This window comes from Schistocerca cancellata, chromosome 6 (assembly GCF_023864275.1).
Source record: "Schistocerca cancellata isolate TAMUIC-IGC-003103 chromosome 6, iqSchCanc2.1, whole genome shotgun sequence".
Lineage (NCBI taxonomy): Eukaryota > Metazoa > Arthropoda > Insecta > Orthoptera > Acrididae > Schistocerca > Schistocerca cancellata.
The window spans coordinates 50563576-50584490 of record NC_064631.1 but is presented as its reverse complement, the minus strand read 5'-3'; the positions used below and the strand labels follow the sequence as shown (position 1 = coordinate 50584490).

Here is a 20915-nt window from a genome sequence, read left to right as displayed (position 1 = left end):
AACGTAAAACAGTTGTCCGCTGGATCACTTTGGCGACGCTGTTATCATAGCTGACAGTTAGAAACGATTAACTGCAAGTATTAACGTGAGTTAAACACCAATATTCTATGTTCAAGAGTTGATGAATAATACTAAAAAAGATCTTGAAATAAAAATCGAATTCCTGCAATAAGTGGAGTGGATACGTATTTTGTGGTGCAAATTACATCATGATGATGTGAGCTACTTTCACTAATGGTTAATTAATGAGGTTACACAGCTAATTATGTCACGCCCACCCCCAGTCCTCCTAGAGAAACTCAGATTTCTGCGGGGGCAGGAGAGCTTGGCGTAAGTTAAGACAGCGAAAATACCACCACCCACCTGGGTAATAGTGCTAGGTGGGTCATGGGTTCAAGAAATTTCAGCACTTCCATTCATGATTCGAAATTCACTCACAGGCGGTGGGCTCCTCCTCCAGAGACATGTTTTGTTCACTTGTCCTGACACTCTGGATTCATGACACAGTGAGGTCATTTTTCTGGAGATCTTGAAATTTTCTTTATTTTCCACTATTTTAGCATTCTGAGAATAATGCAAAGACAGCAGTTGCAGCAACAACAGTCGATGATTGACTGATCTGACTATGTATCACCATCCAACAAGGCCTTGCTGTACTGAGCACTTTTCGGTTGACGACGGTTCAAATACGCGTCCAGTCATCCACAGAGTTCGGTTTTTCGGGATTTTCCTAGATCGCTCCAGCAGAAGATTCCCTTTCAAAGGCACAGGCAGTTTCCTTCCCCATCCTTCAGACTTGTGCTTTGCCTCTAATGACTTCGATGTTGACCAGATCCGCAGGTCAAGTAGTCCTCCTTCCCATTCCCATCTCCGGCGGGCACTACTCAGGAGGATTTCGTCATCAGGAATAACAAAACTGGCATTATACAGGCCAGAGAGTGGAATGTTATATCTCTTAATCTGATAAGTGGGTTAGAGAATTCAAAAAGGAATATGGATAGGCTGAAGTTAGAAGCAATGGGAATTAGTCACGTGTTCGGTGGCTGGATGAACAAGACTTATGGTTGAGTGAATACAGCGTTATAAATACAAAATCAAATGGGTGAAATTGAGGAGCATGTCTAATACTGAATAAGAAAATAGGAATGCTGGTAAGCTATGAAGAACAGCACAGCGAACGCATTCTCGTAGCCAGGACATACACGAAGACAATACCTGATGTAGTAATTCAACTTAGGGGCTGTTTCACCACGAATCTCGCTACTTTCACAATACATCTATTCTGTTAGTTCACTACAGGATTAACGATTCTGTTACATTAGGCACATTGAGTAAACGCTGATAAACGTGTGTTTCATGTACTACAGGAATAATATGACAGCAGTGGAAGAGTCTTCTGGTAGGTTTTCACTGACAAGGAAATGGCAGATCAACTCGCGGCCGAGCCAACAGCCATACACTGCGAGAGGATGTCTCCAACCACGTCAGGACACCATTGTCCATTATTATGAAATAAAAAAAATGATGAATTTGTATCAGGTTAGGACTACTAAAACAATGCAGCACTTCACATCCGGCCAGGCTTTTGCATGCATGGTGACTACCTTAAGAGTTTTATTACATGGCTATGAAATGTGCAATAAATCAGTTTGGAAAGTTGAAGAAAAACTAAATTCGCTGGTGTGGTGCTTTATTCTGAAATCACCAAAATCAAGGTATTTTGAAAATTGTGTACTGGAGACACTTCAATGATTTGATATTATCGATTTAAAACTAGAAAGCAATTATAACGCAAAAACGAAACTTTCCACAGTTATCTTTTGTCTTTAAATATTATGACTGGGTGAATTTAACAGAGATTATTTTCATATTTTGAAAGGACAGCGACATGACATTATATATCAGCGAAATGACATTAATTAACAATCCAGAAACCGATCAAGTGAGCACAAACATGTAATAACAAATTAAATTTACTGAAAATATCTGTTTTGGAACTCACAGATTATTGCACGACGCGATGCAGCAGTTACATGTTATCTCCAGTTTACACAGCAACGCAATTAACTGCGTAACAAGTGCGCAGCATTTTAAGTGTTCATTTAAGGCTTCATTAACGTAAAGAGAAAGAGATGTTGTGCCCATACGTCAATAGAAACAATTAAGCACTTCGAATTAGAGTGAAGTGCAATCCTAAGTGGAGTAGCAATTTTGATCGTAAAACGACGATATCTCATATTACATCCACAGTGTATAGTCATTATGCTGCTGTCCCACATCTAGAGAGTCGTAACACTGCACCAGCACAGTAATACAAGTTTATATGCCAACAAGCTCTGCTGATGATGAGAGGGCTGAAAGGGTGTATGATGACATAAAAGAAATTATTCAGATAGTTAAGGGAGGGACAAATATAACTGGAATTCGATAGTAGGAAAACGAAAGCAAGGAAAAACGGAAAATCGACTTAAGGGGCAAGATATGAAAGAGAAACCCACCAGGTAGAATTTTGCAAGCAGTATAATTTAATCATCACTAACACTTGCTTTAAGAATCAAGAAGACTGTATACGTGGAACAGACCAGGGGTGGATGTGAACTATGATAATAATTTATTGCTTACTAGCCTTTTCCCCACAGCTTCGCCCCCATATGCGTTCGGCACATATATTGAAGACATCTCCTCCTCCCCCTCTCTGTGTCCCCATCTTCCTCCCTCTGTCTGTTTACCTCATACTCTCACCTCTATTTGTCTATGTCCTCTTCCCCACTCTCTTTTTCTTCATCTCCTCCTCCATGTCTCTCTGTCCATTTTCTTCACCCCTTTCTCTGACCACATCCTCCTCCCCATCGCTTCTTCCATCTACAACTCCCCCTCTTCCTCTTTCACCTGCCGATTACCTCCCTACACCTTCCGCCTTCCTTATGCATCTCCTCCTCCTCACCTCTCTCTATCCATTCCTTCCTCCCTCTTGCTCTGTCCATCCCCTTCTCTATTCAGCTCAACTTGTGCCCAACCACTCTCATCTGCACATGTAGCCCCTGCAATAAAGTTCAATACTCCCACAATATACCTGCCACAAAGTGCATGCTACACATCATGGACTTGAAACTCATTTAATTGCTCCTGACATAGAGGCCAGAATGCAAAGCAGGTCGATACTTCTCCAACACATCTGTCACGAAGGGCAGCCTACATGTCAGGGCCTGGAAAACCATTTCTTGCCTTGGACATGTAACTGTCCTATGATTTGGCAGACCGATACTCTTCCCACACGACATGCCTGTTGTGCAGTGCAGCCTACATTCTAGGGCCAGAGAAAACACGTTTTTGCCAGTATCTCTGCAACTACTGGAAATAGGAGGTTATAAACCTCATAGTGCTGGCACTTCTGAGGCCTGCTGTTTCTGAGCCAAATTTTGTTGAAATCGACTCACAGGTCTGGGAGCAGATCCCAGGCGTACAAATGTACACTCTGCTTTATGCATATAAGAGACAGATGAACTGTAGATTAAAACAGAGGAATTTGCAAAGGAAACAAAGGCAGTAGAAGATGAATGTGTGGTTTGAGATGAAATACTGAAGACAGCATAAGAACAAATAGTTAAAAATACAAGGACTAGTAGAAATCCATTGATATCACAGTGTATATTGAATTTAATTGATGAAAAGAGAAAATATAAAAAAACAATAAATGAAGGAGGCGAAAAGGAATACAGATGTCTACAAAATTATATTGACAATAAGTGGAAAATGTCTAAATAGGAATGGCTAGAGCACAAATATATGGATGCAGAAGCACATATCACCAGTTGAAAGATAGATACTGTCTACAGGAAAATTAAAGAGGGCTTTGGAGAAAAGAGAAGCAGCTGTATGAATAACAAGAGCTCAGATGGAAAACCAGTACTAAACAAAGAAGGGAAATCTGAGATATGGGAGGAATATATGTATTGGAGCTATACAAGGAAAAGGACTTGAAAACAATTGTAGAATTCGTGATAAATTCCAAAAATGCAGGACTAAATAAACAACTTCTGCATTCCAATGAAGCATAAATGTTTACTCTTGAGAGAAATAAGATCCTTTAACCTAAGTTGCAATAGTTCTGATACATTATGTAACTTGGTGACTAGTGTAACTAGTGTGACTAGTGTAACTAGTAAGGACAAAGGATTCACTAGTGCAATGAAGACATTGCTCAGCATAGTTCCTGAAGTAGGACGTGTCAGGGTAGTTGATGTGAAAAAGTTATAATTTAGTACATGAAACAGTGTGCCTGTTGTATACTCAAAATTAAGTGCTGAACAATCCCTCCATGTCGTCTTCAGTAGTGCTAGAGAGTCTGTAGCGGAATTCCGAATGTAATCCAGATGAATAGCCATTGGCAGTAGTCCAGTGTGATCAGTTGGCATTACACAGCAAGCATAGTCTACAATGAATGCGCCTGCTACTTGCTGCATGCTAGCTTTATAGCTTGTAGGAGCATGGCCAAGTTATCATGTGATAATGCTTATAAACAGGCCCTCTCTTAGCACTACTTATGGTGTGAAAGGAAAACTCCCTTCTTAGCTTCCTTGCCCCACATTATATCAATGATTGGCACAGCTCATGTCTGGAACTGCATACGATGCTGTCGGCACCTGCAGTGCCTGGACAGGGGCCTATGGGGAGATGTCTTCAGTGGTTCAATCACCTGAGGTTTCTCTCATGCCCATTCAGGTTACAGGCTTGTCAAGGAAAACTGCTGGGGAAAAACTTGGCCCTGGGAACTAGGGGGGAAGAAGATCAATTTTTCATCACTGAAAAAGTATACTATAAATGTAAAACTGGCTGATTCCACGTCATAAAAAGAAGTTGCAATTATGACCCGTGGAACATGTAAGTGTTTTAACTATAATGAAGTACTATGAATGTTGAGTCATGGAACATGAAAAAATATTCTCTGGCACTACACTTCCTACCTCTAATGTTGCACAAGCATGTACAACCTATGTATCAATTATTTCCAGCTACTGTATTAAATGTATGTCAATACACAGTACAGGCGAAGTTGCAGACAGGCACTACGAAAAGGAATGCTAGAAATATTCACATTTCAGACTAAAGCCTACATCAGAAGTAGCAAATGTGTAGGAATCAAGGACATAGTCCAAAAGCTGAATATTTCTAGAATTACTTTCCATTGTGCTTGTCTGCAACTCAACGTCTCCTCTATGTAGTGAGTAATAATATATCCCTTCCATATTTTTGTTATTCCATCCTGGACTAAATTTATGTTACCAGAAATTTCTGTCAAGGAATAAACATGATTTCAAATGAGTGTAATACTTCTTTTTTTTTTAATTGGTCTTTTTTTCATAACTATACAGTTGCAAATATTATATACTATTAATTGCAGTCAGTTTTGACTGTAAGAAATCTAGTGTCTGCAAAAAGACTTCTGAAAGCTATTCCAATGTTGAATGTACATAATATTCAATTTTTTTACTACAAAATATATTTACTATCATCAGTGACAGATAAAATGCAAAATATGCTAGCACTGGGAGAAGCTTCTGCTACTGTAACAAAGCATGCTTAATTAAGTCTCCTAATTATCTGTTAAAGTTTTAGACATGTAGTTTCACACGGAATGTAACACAAACAGACTGAGATGAATATTTTTGTTAATGTATCAATGTATTCATTTCAGAACAGATTTCTATATCCAGGGTGGACCAGAAGGAACTGTCAGTATTTCAGATGGTGAAACAAATGATCACTGGAAGCAAAAAGGTTTACGTAGATGTACGCTCTTCCCTGCACGGTAGGCCGGCCGAAGTGGCCGTGCAGTTAAAGGCGCTGCAGTCTGGAACCGCAAGACCGCTACGGTCGCAGGTTCGAATCCCGCCTCGGGCATGGATGTTTGTGATGTCCTTAGGTTAGTTAGGTTTAACTAGTTCTAAGTTCTAGGGGACTAATGACCTCAGCAGTTGAGTCCCATAGTGCTCAGAGCCATTTGAACCATTCCCTGCACGGTTTCCGAGACAGAACACATTCCATGTAGATCAGGTTTTCCACTTTATTTACGTCTTTATTTACTGTTCAGCTAATTCAACCTGTACTAGATGTAGCCTCTTTAATACAAATCTAATAAATATAATTTTAATCACTGTTTCCATGCCACTGTCTCCTCCTGTCCTTTGCCAGTCGAGACTTCTGACTTTTTCAGTTCTTTATCCCCACTGCCAGGTGGTCTCTGTCTTTCTCTGGGACTCCACTTTAAACTGCCTTTATCCATCTTCTGTCATTTTTTCATGTGATATGTCCTTCCTATTTGACTTTTCCACAACATCCCAAACTCCTGTTATTGCTCTTATTGTTCACTACCTTTCCAACCTTTCTTAGTAAGACTTAGCAGTGAACTTTCTATAGCTCTCTGAGCTGTTCGGAGTTTTCTTTTGAAAAATTCATTAAAATCAACGTTTCACAGCTATATTTTAGTTTGGAAAGAGCACATGGTTTTAAAACAACCTTTTTCAAGTTTATTGGCATATTAGATGTAAAAATTGTCGCATTTCTTCCGTAAGCCCTCCAGCCTAGCTCGATTTAGTGGAAAATTTAAGGTTTTAAGTCTCCTTGGGTAATAATTAATTGTCCCAGATGAAAGCATTAATTAACATTTTAGACAGTTGTTGTTCAGTATTATTTGTCTTGCTGCTACCCACTTGTGTATAATATTTACTTTGCGCAGATTTATCTTAAAACCTACTTTTTGGCAACTATCTGATAAATTCTTTATAGAGGATAAAAATTATATCATATTGATGGCCAGGACTACTGTATTGTCTGCAAATCTCAAATTAATGAATCTTTTCCCATTTATTCTAATTCCCATTTCTTGCCAAATAATTTTGGACATCGTTGTCTCAAAGACTGCTATAAACAGTTTCTGGGACATAGGGTCATCCTACTTTACTCTCCACCCAATGGAAAAATTCTCTCATATGTTGTACTATGCTAACAAAAGCCATTTGGCTTTCAGAGATGTTACATAATATGTTTATGTACCTTGTTTCCACACCTAGTTGAAACATTGCCTCTATAACTGCAGTGTGGCTGACAGAATCAAAAGTCTTTTCAAAATATATAAAAGCTATCCAAAGTGGCATTTCATATTCACTGGCTCAATTAATTGCTGCAGACTCCAGCTTGTTCTATGGGTTGCACGTTTTCCACAACAGCACTGATGTCTTTTGTCAAGTGTGTAGTGAAAACTTTGTAGATAATGGGGAGTACCGTACTTCCATTTCTGTGTAGAGCAATTTGCTTTGTTTTGTGAGGTGAAGGTGTAGCCTGTTTGTATACAAGCAATAAAGATTTTAGCCAGATTTTTTTCTGATTTTTTGCCAGTAAGCTTAAGTATTTCAATCGTCAGATCGTCATGAGCCCTACTTTATCATTCTGCTTTTCATGTATTGCTGTCTTATTTCTTTTGGGAGAGTTTCAGAAACTAAGACATTTTGATTTTCATTAATTGTTCTCAGTAGTTTATGAATTCTTTCATATTCTTGGCTGTAGAAATTCCTTGTATGCTCTAGAATTTCTTCCTTATGTTATTTGATCTTTAGCACTATCGATTTTTATCATTTCTTTTTTACCAATTATAATTTTTTGCTTGACTTAATTTCAGGTTCTTTTATTCTCTAGTGCATAATTTTTATTTTTCCCTCTTTCCCTCTTGGCTCCAAAAATCTGTGCTCATGAGAATCTTAGTTGAGATGAATGCATTCATTTGCAATGAACTAACAGTGGACTATTGCAACTTTATAATTGCAGGTGGCTGAGGAAGCATTAGGTAACTTTTTCACAATATCAGTCAAATTGGCATATTGTCATTAACACAGAATATGCAAGTATGGTATATGTTTACAAGTTCAATGAAAACTATGCTCCTGTTGCTGTTAAGAAATACAGATGACACATTAAAAGGAACAAATTTTGGATCATCCCATTTTTCTGGAGTTTCTAAAAAGTTGCCTGAATGCAGCAGTGTGCATATTTTATGCAAGTATTTCAACAAAATAAACAGGAATAGCAACACATTGCTATTAATATTCAGTGTGGTCCTACAACTGGCAGGCAACATCTTTATGGGCATCTCAATATCCTAATAATTAGCATCTGATTCAGTGAAAACAAATTTCCAAGTCTGTTTCTCCATCAAAAACTATAATAGTATGTGCACAGATGCTGTTTATTTGGATAAACAAACAACTGGAAATCAGCACTTGTATATCACTGCTTATAAATTAGTTTTTCATTGGAAGATGGATGCAATGTATCTGCTTCAGGATTCTAGGATGGGTCACACATGCATTTTGAAAGCAATCTCCTTTGTATGTTGAATGCAGTTTCCCATCATCCTACTGATGAACAGATGTCTGCCATCTGCTTTCTCTTCAATGGAGCCTATGATATCATTACAGTTGATATCCATACAAACAGTTACACTCAAATGCTTGAGTTGATGGATTTCAACTGTGAATCACTGATATTTAGTCATAAGATACTATGTTTTTGTGTTTTGTGGAGTGCAAAATTTTATGTTACTTAACATTTAAGGCAAGGTGACAATCTTTCAGCCATTCTGAAATGTTATAAAGGTATGAATGAATATTTGCTAAGCATTTTCAGATAATACTTCATTACAGACAACTGCATCATCTGCAGTCTGTGATTACTTTCAACCCTTCTGCTAGGTCATGAAGGTACAAGATGAACAGCAGTTTTATAGATGTGTGTTTCCTTCCTTGCTTTAGAGTTCAATCCAAGGACTGGTTAACAGGAGTCTGACTACAGTGACTGGCAACAGATCTCCAGTCTTCAGATCCTTCTATCTTCTTCTTTTTTCTATGTGAGAGTTGCAACTGACATATTTTATAGTGCGATATATGTCTTTGAGCTAGACTTCTGCTAGTTATTTTTCCACTGACATATTCCTCTGTTACTGTTTTTAGGAATCCCTCATGTATAAACAGACAACCAACATTCTGAACTGTTCATTTTACAGTATGTTGTTGTTGTGGTCTTCAGTCCAGACAGGTTTGGTGCTAAGCTCCATACTAGTCTATCCAATGCATGCCTGTTATTCTCAATATATTGACTACAACATACATTCATGTCAACCTTCTTTCTGTAGTCAAGAACTGGTCTCCATCTACAGTGTCCCTTCTGCCCCCCCCCCCCCCCCCAACACATTCACTTCCTTTCATTATCAAACTGACAATTGCCTCAGGATGTCTCTCATTAACCAACTTATGGTCAGGTTCTGCCATAAGTTTCTTTCCTCCTAAGTTTGATTCAGTATATCTTCATTAGTTAGGTGATCTATTTATATAATCTTCAGCATTCTTCTGTGGCATAATGTTTCAAAAGCTTGTATTTTCTTATTGCTGGAACTGTTTATCATTTATGTTTGACACCTGCAAAAGCTACGCTCTACACAAATACATTCGGAAAAGATTTCCTGACACTTATATTTATATTCAAGGGTTACACTCTTCCAAACATACACCTTGAAATATTTTCCTTGTTTATTGGCTGTTACTTTTGAGGTTAATATCTTCTTCTTTTATTGAAAGCACTTTTCAGTTGGGCAGTTATGTTTCTTACTTCTTCTCTGCTTCTTCAATGTCTAGAGATCATGCCTCTTAAATAAAGTCTACTTGTTACAGTAGTGTGTCACATGCAAGAAGAAGTCAAGCTTTGGCTTGCTCTCCTTTGCCCTAAATTATTGCCTTTGTTTCAGATTCTTTTATTTTCATGTTATACTTTTTTCCCATGGCTTTAACCATTTCCTTTAATCTATGGCTTCAAGGTCTTCTTCACTTCCAGATACATCGGCAGAGCTATTCCTTTACCATTTTTTACAGAATCTATCTCTAACTGTTCTCTAAATTTTTTTGAGTGCCTCCTCTAAGTATATACTAAAAATTATTGCTGACAGTGCACATACAAGTTTCTGAATCAGTGTTTCTTCTAGTAGTGAGTGTGCTGCAATAATAATTGTCTCATTCTTGTAAAATTTTCATTTCGGTGTCTGTGATCTATTGCTACTTTCTTCAATACCTCAAACTCTTTTTTTGCATTATACATTATCAAATGCTTTTTTATAAATCCACAAAAGCTACCATTATGTGTTTCATAAATTCCTTTTCATCTGTTTATTTATAACTGATTTTAAAGCCAATACTACTTCTCTGATCACTGGATTTTTTGGAAGCCACAGCACTGGGGTTCATACCAACCAGGAGTAATAGGAGAGACTGAATAAATATAAATATGTGAATCAAAAATGGTCACTAGTTTGTTTACCACATGGGAGAGTGTCACAGAAATTCTGAAAGAACTGAAGTGGCAGTTGCTTGAAGATGGATGCAAATTATTCCATGAAAACCTATATAAAAAGTTTATAGAACATATTTTTAATTCTGACTCTAATAATTTAATGCTGCTTCCTATGTGCCACCCCCACTGTGATATTAACATTAGACTAATTACAGTGCACACAGAGGCTTTTAAGCAATTGTTCTTCCTGTACCCCATATGTGAATGGAATGGGGAAAGGTCTTAATAACTAGTACAGTGGGGAGTATCCTCTACCATGCACTTCACAGTGGTTTGCAGAGTATACAAGTAGATTTTGATGCTATTCTGAGAGTATGGCTTCGACTTTCTGTTGCATTTGGCTGAGGACATTATTTTTAATGTAGAGGATAAAAAATTTTTGCAGTGTATAAAGAAAAAGTATGATAATTAACTGATATTCTCTCTTTTTCTACACAGTTTAAAAAAACATTTTACTTAAAGTACAATTTCATTTGGGTGCTGAGAAAAATGTCTGCATTTTATGGCACTGTAAATTACTATTCATTTATTTTATGGGGTTAAGCATTCAGTAGTTTTTGCATTGTTAACGCATTCGTATTTTAAGGTATTACAAGGTTTATCGCATAATCTGTGGACTGTTTTCACAGGTAACAGATAAGTGCAGGTTGCTGTAGAAGAGAAATGGATTTTACTCTAAATGGCAGCACAGAGTATGTTATCAGAAACACTTCTGTTTCTCATTATCCACATTATAACCTATTACTTCTCGAATATCTTATTCACAGCTTTGAAAGAGAGAATAATTTCTGGAATTTGGTGTTGAGGTATGTAAATAATTCCTCGAACAGACAACACATTGAACTTTGAGGCCAATTACAACTTTTATTCCAAAGAGAAGCACAGCTCGACGTCTTATTTCCAAATAAATACAGACAAAAAACCAATTTACAATTTTAGCTGGCATGAGTAATTTACAACATGGCAGTGGTGATATATCTGTGACAATTCTGGCCTCCTAGCATGTGATGCAGCACATGCAATGACAATTTTCACAAAAATGTGGATACTTATTTTCTCCAATCTGTGGATTGCAGATTGTTAGAAGCTAAAGCCATCAAGGCAAATTAATAAAAGATGGTCTTTCTCATTGAATCTTGGTCTTACCTTTAGTGAACGTTACATTACTAAACACAAACATGCCTTCATTTCTGGCCCAATGTCCTGGCAGTTTTCTTAAATATTTGATGCGTACAGTACTTTATTTTGGATCAAGTCTGATTAACAAAGATTTTGTGCTGTAACAAGTTGTTTGTTGATAATAACTTCTGCAATCCCATGTTTGTCTTTTATTATTCCTCTGTGTATGGCTGAAACAATCTATCCAGAAGTCACCATAGTTTGTCTCTTTTCTGAAATCCTAATATATCAATATTCATTTCAAATTTCAAATTTTCTAGTTCGCCAAACTGCAGAACAGAAGTGACATTCCATGTTGCTATTCTCAGAGTCTGACAATTGTGCTTTATTCTCTCTTAATCTCCACCCCTCTTCCCTTGCTCACTGACAGATAAGAACAAGGGACAATTTTACTTCTGGATAATTTAATCAAAATGTAATTCTTTCTCCCATCCAGTTCTGTTAATACTTTGAATATCCAATTGGGCCTTTAATGGAGTGGCTTCCCATTGCTTCCGCCATTTTATGCCATTGGTCATGTGGTGGCTCATCTACCTTTAGGAACAGTTTCCTGCTGCAAAGTCAAAAGGGTGCCCTATCTTCCACTTACACATCTGCCTTCTAAGATGCCATTGGAATTTGATGAAAAGGCACCTGCCACCTTGGGGAGACATGTAGTCCAAGTATTTATCAGTGCTCCCTCTCCACCACTAGGAGGTGATTATGAGTTTTCCATTACAAATACCATGAGCATGAGGCATTTCATAAGGTCTCTGGTGCTGTTAGAGAGGTGATGTTACTACACAATACTAAAATATGTTAGGAAATACGCCCTGTTTTGTGCCCCACTGGATGGTCATATTAACCATGCATGTTATTGCATCTAAAAACAAATTGTCAGAGATTGTTGCACTATGTCTTTCAGTGCTCCCAGAGAATTTTACTGTACAAAATAACCTAAAACTGGACAGCAAGAACTCTAAGTGCACCCTGTTGGTATTATCTGACAGAAAATCATCATTAACGTTTCCACAGATAATGATTCTCCACTTAAGTCTGAATAACCTCCCTAAAACGGTTTCTGGCAGCTTTATGAGGCATCAGATACTTACTGCTGGCAGTGCGTAAACTGTCAGTACTACAGTTTTGTATGTGTCCTGATCCACTTTTAGGAAGCAGCACTCCAGACCGGTTTGATCATACAATGTAGTCTTTCATGGCCAATAATTATACCCTAATGTTCATAAAACAGAAATCATTGAGGATTCAAATAGCTGTTTAACATATTATCCATCAACCTGAATGTCTGGGGCTTAAGACAAATAATAAATAGTGACTGTTATCACTTGTATACACTCATGTCAGGTCATTTCCTTAAATGCATTGCAACAAATATATTATCATTGGAGTCCCTTTGTTAAAATATGAAGCAACACAAATGAACACTTTGGGTCAAACAGAATGAACAAGGAAATAATAAGGCAAGAAATAGTATTTTCAGCTACAGCACATCAGGTAGATCAACTAAAAATGACTTTAGGTGAAATTAAATTCTTTTATACTTCAGAAGCTCACCCTGGTCATGGGAAGCACCATCAATTACCTCCCTCTGGCCACTACTTTGTCACTGAGGGCAAGCCTATCCTCAAAGATGCTACTTCTGAAAAACAACTGTCTATATGCCTTCATATGAGCCCTGATTTCTCTTAAGTTCATGGTCATTACACGAAACATACATTGTTGGCAATAGAATCATTCAGCAGTTAGGTTCAAATGCCAGTTCTCTAAATTTTCTCCACAGCGTTCCTCAAAAGTAACATTGTCTTCCCTCTAGGGATTACCATCGGAGTTCTCGAAACATCTCCGTAACACTTGTTCCTTAACCAGACCTACCAGTAATATGAGGGTCACTCCAAAAGAAATGCACACAATTTTTTTTTTAATCCATCTTTTATTCTACATGTTTGAAAGTTTTATAGTGTGTAGGTACATCCTTTAGGAACAACATTTTCATTTCTCCACATAATTTCTATCCATCTCAACTGCCTTACGCCATCTTGGAACCAGTGCTCTACACCATCTTAGAACCAGTGCCTGTCTACCCACACGGTAAAATTCGGGACCAACCTGCCAGAGACACTGTTTGGCAGCATGCACAAGGGAGTCATCATCTTCAAACCTTGTTCCACGAAGAGAGTCTTTCAGTTTCCCAAAGAGATGATAGTCACATGGAGCCAGGTCAGGACTGAAAGGCGGGTGTTTCAGTGTTGTCCATCCGAGTTTTGTGATTGCTTCCATGGTTTTTTGACTGACATGTGGCCGTGCATTGTCGTGCAACAGCAAAACATCCTGCTTTTGCTGATGTGGTCAAACACGACTCAGTCGAGCTTGAAGTTTCTTCAGTGTCATCACTTATGCATCAGAATTTATGGTGGTTCCACTTTGCACGATATCCACAAGCAAGAGTCCTTCGGAATCAAAAAACACTGTAGCCATAACTTTTCCAGAAGAAGGTGTGGTTTTGAATTTTTTTTTTCTTAGGTGAATTTGCATGATGCCACTACATTGATTGCCTCTTTGTCTCTGGTGAAAAATGATGGAGCCATGTTTCATAACCTGTCACAATTCTTCCAAGAAATTCATCTCCACCATTCTCGTACCGTTCCAAAAGTTCGCTGCATACCGTTTTTCTTGTTTCTTTGTGAGCCACTGTCAACATCCTGGGAACCCACCTGGCACAAACCTTTTTTAATGCCAACACTTTCAGTATTCTGCAAACACTTCCTTCCCCTATCCCAACATAGCGAGACAATTCGTTCACTCTGATGTGTCTGTCAGCAGTCACCAGTTCATTAACACTCTGCATATTGTCTGGAGTGTGTGCAGTACAAGGCCTGCCGCTGCGAGAACAATCCTCAATATTGGCGTGCCCACTTTCATCACTTAACCTGCTTGGCTACCGACTAACTGTACTGCGATCGACAGTAGTATCTGCATACACCTTTTTCAACCTCTTGTGGATGTTTCCCACTGCCTCATTTTTACAGCAGAGGAATTCTAAGACAGCACATTGCTTCTGATGGACGTCAAGTGTAGCAACCATCTTCAAGACATGCTGTGACGGCGCCACTCACGGGAACAGGTTGAACTAAGTTTGAAAACAAGCGGGAAGGATGTATCTACACACTGTAAAACTTTCACACATGCAGAATGAAAACTGTATTTTTACAAAAATAGTGTGCATTTCTTTTGGAGTGACCCTCGTAGATCTAGCAGCCTGTCTCTGAAATGCTTCGGTGTCTTTCTTTAATCTGAGCTAGTGGGTATCAGAACACTCAAGCAGTACTCGAGAATGGGTCATACTACATATGGTCTCCTTTACAAATGAAACACATTTTCTCATAATTCTGCCAATAAACCACAGTTGACCACTCAACTTCCCCACTACAATCTTTACATGCTCATTTCATTTCGTATTGCTCTGCAGTGTTACACCTAGATGTTTACTCACCCTGATTGTGTCGAATAGCACACTTTTAATGCTGTATTCGAACATTGCAGGGTTGTTTTTCCTACTCATCTGCATTAAGGTACAGTTTTCTACATTTACATCTAGCTGCCATTTATCAAACCAACTAGAAATTTTGTCCAAGTCATCTTGTATCCTCCTACAGTCACTCAAGAATGACATCTTCCTGTACATCACAGAATCATCAGCAAACAGGTGCAGATTGCTGCCCACCCTGTCCGTCAGATCATTTATGTACACAGAGAATAATAGTGGTCCTATCATACTTTCCTGTGGCACTCCTGACAATATGCTCATATCTGATGAACACTCACCATCAAGGATAATGTGTTGGAGCCTACTACTTAAGAAATCTTCAAGCCACTCACAAATCTGGAAACCTATTCTGAATACTCATACTTTCATTAACAGACTGGGGTGGGCACTGTGTCAAACGCTTTTCAGATATCTAGGAATAAGGAATCTGCCTGTTGCTGTTCATGCATAGTTCACAGGATATCATGTGATAGAAGGGCAAGCTGAGTTTTCCATGAGTGATGCTTTCTAAAACTATGGTGTTATGAGGATAGAAACTTTTCCATTTCAAGAAATTGTATTATATTCAAACTGAGAATATATCAAGAATTCTACTGCAAACTCATGTTAAGGACATATTCTGTGGGTTTCCTTCGCCCTTCTTATATACAGGAGTCACCCACACTTTTTTTCCAGTGGCTTGGAACTTTGCACTGGATGAGAGATTTGCGATAAATGCAAGCTAAGTCAGGGGTCAATGCTGTTGAGTACTCTTTGTAAAGCTGAATTGGAATTCCATCTGGATCTGGCTACTTATTTTTTTTCAACTCTTTCACTTGCTTCTCTATGCCAGAGAAGCCTATTACTATGTGCTCCATGTGACGATCGGTCAACAGTCAAATGCTAGTATGTTTGTATGGTTCCCCTGGATGACTGATCTCATAAACGTGAAATTTAAAACTTCAGCTTTCATTTTTGCTATCTTCTATTGCATCTCCAGTGCAACAACAGAAGAAAAAAAAAAAAACACTCGGATCATATTGAACCAATTCAAATAATCATTTGTTAAGAAATTACAGAAAAATGCCAATTTGTTTGAGAAGTCCAGCAGATATTCTCCACTGGTGAAAGCCTCAGCTTCTGCTACACCTGTTACAACCTGCAATATGAGATGAGTCACAGGCCTACATGACATCAAATACTGACAGATAGTGGCAACAATGATCATGGAATGCAATTACTGTATGAGTTACATAGACAAGTCCCACAGAGTTATTGAGCAATCAGAACCATCTACAAGGGCAGCTGAAACTACCAGTGGTTACAGCTATCAGCACCTGCAACAGTTTCAAGCCACAAGCACCTGGTATTCAAACTGAGCCCCATGCCTTTGTGAGTGAAACCTATCCAGAAGACCACCCCTTTAAGCTGACCCCCTCTCTAAAGAACTGTACTTTTAAAGAACAGAAATAAACTTCCATAAGATCAATGTATCCTTGTCCCCTTTAAGATGACCATCTCTCTTCCGGACAATAGCCACTCTTTAACTAACAATGCCCTCCCTTTAAGATGACCACAAACAATCATAGTAGAGGGAATTACAATACTGTATTACCTTAATGTTTCTCATCAACAATGTGACACAACAATCTCTAAAATTTCGTTGTTATTTGTACTTCTATTAGCAAGCTCTTCTGATTGAACTTGTTGTTCTTCCATTAGGGCAGTGAATTTCTGCTTTTAGTGAGAGTGAAAAAGGAAAATCTCAGTGTTAGTTAGCAAGTGAGTTTAACTGTGGAAAAAGTCAAGTACAGTATATAACTGCAAATTGTGGCAGGTGAGGTAAGAAATGGGAAGAAAATGCCAACTAAATTCAAAGAAAAGATGGTGACAACCATCTGAAGACATTAATAATGCTGTTTTGGAGAGTTTTAATAGAGCACATGCCAAAGGATTACCAATTAGTGGACCGATGTTACATGAAAAAGAGCGTAAAGTTGCTTCTAATGTTAGAATTCCTAACTTCAATGCACGCAAGGCTCAGTGAACCAATTCTGTGTCTGACACAGGACTGTTTTCCGAGCAGTCTGTGGAGAAAATGCATAAGTTAATCAAGATGTTGTATCCAACTGGAAGTCAAGACTTAGTGTAATTACAAGTGGCTGTTGTGTTAGTGAGACTTACAAGATGGATGGAACTGGTCTATTTTTAAAATCCCTTCCAGACAAAATGCTACCTGTGAAGGGTGATCAGTGTAAAGGCAGCAAAACGGTTAATGATCAGTCATTATGCTAACTTCTGGGGTGAAAAAGAAGAACCACTACTGATACATACAGTAAAATGTCTGCGATGTTTCAAAACAATGACATTTCCTTGCTTGGTGTCTCCTAGCATGCAAATAAAACTGCATGGATGACATTTCCTGTTCTTGGTCGAATAACTAAAATTTAAAAAATCAGCATTCAGAAACATAAAATCCTACTTTTTGTAGATAATGCACCATGTCAATGCAGCAAAAAGTTACCAAATGTGGAGCACAATTTTTTCCTGCAAACACAATGTTGTGTGTTCAGCCTATTGACCAAGGAGTGATACAGTTTTTTTAAATTAAATTAGTGAAAGAAGCTTCTGAATTCCCTAGTTGCAAAAATAGACACCACCACACCTGTGTATGTCCTAGTTAAGTCTGTGATGGTAGGTGACACTGGCAGCTGGAGTAAAAGTGTGTGGAATGATGCAAAAAATGAAACAATTAGAAAATACTTCATTAATTCTGGTTTTCAGTCTTCACAAAATGTGCATGCTGGAGAAGAAAAAGAAGGTGGTGATGAATCAATAAACATCATTAGTCATCTGTGCAGCGCTGCCAATATTGAATTGGAAATTTCTACAGTGAAAGAATAAATTGCATGCTTCAATTGTGGTGATAATTGGGAAGATATCATTGCAAAAATGAACACAGATCCTCAGTGCAGTGACAACCAAAACAGTGATTTGAACATGATGCAATTCCTGTACAGTTAAACCCATTAGGTGATGCCTTACATAGTATTGCCAGACTCAAGTCCCTTGCTACTGCACTTTCCAAACAGAAACTGATGTGCTTACTATTTAAAGTGGAAAAGAGATATGAACATATGATTGTAAACTAATGAATGGAAAATGTGTGCAGATGCTGATGTTTGCATATTTTACAATGTAACCAATTATGCATTTTTATTAGAGTTTATTACATTGTAAGAGCTGGATTTTCATTATAGGAGTTGTTATCATTAATTGTGTTCGAATGATTATGTTCAGTATCACATTTTATCTTGATCACCCTTTAAGAAGACCACCCCTTCAGATGACCACTTTCTCACAAAAATTTAAGTGGTCACCTTAAAGAGGTTTCACTGTAATTATTAATGCAGGAGGCCTTCCTGGGCAACAGAGATAATTGTGGCCATGGAATCTCTTCCACATTAGATCCAGCAAGGAATAAATCATTTATAATATTATGCACTGATCTCAGGAGACAGAGAGGACACGGCATTTCCAGAACTGTTATGGCTGCAACTGGGGCAGTCTTTCACCAGAGCGCAGCACGCTACTCAGCGGGTAGGCTAAACCACGTACAGTGGGTGTGGCTTGTGGCAGGTACTTTTGTAGCCCAATTACCTCACTTTCCATTCATTGCTCATCACATTGCTCCCTTATGCTACCTGCTAGACTGCACTCTGTGTAACACTTGATGCATTGCCTCAACTACGTTAGTTTACATGGCCATCTTCTGGAGCAGCTGTTATATACCAATTGTTACTGTTTTTCCTATTTTCAGCTTACTGTAGTTTTAGAATGTTCTCCCCCAGATATGTTTTGCTTTCATTAGGAAGCAACTTTGTTGGTCATTCTATAAATAATATGTTTCTACATTTTGCCATTTATAAGTTATAAACAGTCTTTCTTTACAAATTTGGTGTACAACTTACTTATGGTGTTTATTCTTCTTTTTGTGTGAGAACTTCAATGTCAGCTAACAATGATTGGGAGAAAAAACAATGCAAGTAAACTGTATTTGTGCATATAATGGCTCTTGAGTGTCTAAAATAAATCATGGGCCCAGGGCTGATATTTAAATGGCTTTAGTTGAAATCTGCATATATTGGTGGCTACTGAAGCAGAAGGACTAAGCTCTAGTTTGAGCAACTACTCAATATTTTATGGAGTAATATGACCTAATTGGTTTCCACCCAAATGAATAACAGTATGTGTCTAAAATTAGTGCTGATCTGTTGTCGAGCAATCACTGTGCTACAAGACACATTCTTCTAATATTGTCTAAAGGAAATGCATTACACTAACATTTGTGAAATATGTTTTTCAAAAGTACTGGGTGATTATTCTGTTTAGTAGTTTAATGAAAATAATCAATTTCTGAAAATATAATTTGACTGAATGGACAAAAAAATCTACTCACCAAGCAGAGACAGAAGAAAACACATAAAATTTATGGGAATGTGCACGCTTTCAGGGCCAATGATTCCTTATTCTGGCAGAATGGTTGGGGACTGGTGAGATTTTGGAAATGGGGAGAGTTACAGAAAAGTCATCCAGAACCCCTCATCAGGGAAGACTTACAGGAGGGGATAAGAATGGAAGACTGAATCAGTGGGGAGAGACACTACTGCTGCCTGTATGAACATGGAGGGATGTGGTGGAGCAAGGCAATGAGCTGCTATGTACTGCATTGGGAGGCTGTGCTTGGGAGGGGGCAAAGGGGAGAGGAGAGAAGTAGAGAAGGGAAAAGAGCTATTGCAGGTGTGCTATCAGGATAGAAGAAATTTATAGGGCTGGACCAGGGGGGTGCAGAAAACTATGCGCAGAAAGCAACGTGTTTTCTCAGTTGTGCGCATGACGTCACGGTGGAAGCAGCTGTGCCAAACAGTACACAGTTCGAATTGTGTGTGATTGTTTTTCTTGTGTTGTTTTGTGTTTGAAGGAGTATTTTGATTGAGCTCTTTCTTCTGAGGTACCCAGTCAACAGCGGAAACATTCGGAATTCAGGAGTGTTAACGGTTTTTGCTGTAATTGATATTTGATTCGGAACTGAAATAGTTAGCGATAGTGGACAGCGGAATCAACATTGTGTTCGCCAGCTCTATAGTTTATGGTTCGTCGTGTGAAATGCTTATTGGAGAATCTACAAGTGAGTGAGAAAATTAATTTTTACAATGCCAGGCTGTGCTGTAAAGGCCTGTTTTTCCTACAACTGGAGCACAAAGGGAACTGACGTAATGTATCACAGTGTCCCACGTTATGAAACATTACAAAAACTATGGTTGTCGAAATGTTGTAGGAAAGACAGTGTAAATGTTGCGCATGCAAGAATATGTTCTCGCCATTTTGCAGAAACAGATTGCTTAAGGGATTTACAGTCTGAATTGCTTAATTTGCCCTGAAAAAGAATGCTCAAGTCAGATGCAGTTCCTTCATGCAATTTGCCGTGCAGTAGTGTGACTGTCAATGTGTCACCCGCAACAGAAGACAGAACCAAACGGTATAAGAAACGAGAACTACATAAGAAATCTCTGGAAAAGCTGTCACCAAATAAGAAACATCATAATAAGAGCACATGTACAGATGACAGTTTTTTTTTCAGACACAGATAAAGTTACTTTGATGAATACTATAGCGGCTTTAGAAAGAAGGAATGCTGTTCTTACAAACAAGTGTGTGCAACTTCGAGCTCTTAAGTAAATTCATTTCAATGCGATTAAATGAATAGTTTCTGATTTATTTGAGCCGAGGTTTTGAATTTCAAGTGTGTGTCAGTGTGGTT

General features: G+C 38.3%; 1 protein-coding gene across 1 annotated transcript in view; it reads right to left on the bottom strand.

Moving 5' to 3' along the window:
- Positions 1-20915, bottom strand: part of LOC126088140 (meiotic recombination protein SPO11) — a 269655-nt gene that overhangs the window by 150750 nt on the left and 97990 nt on the right. The gene's annotated exons all lie outside the window — the stretch shown is intronic.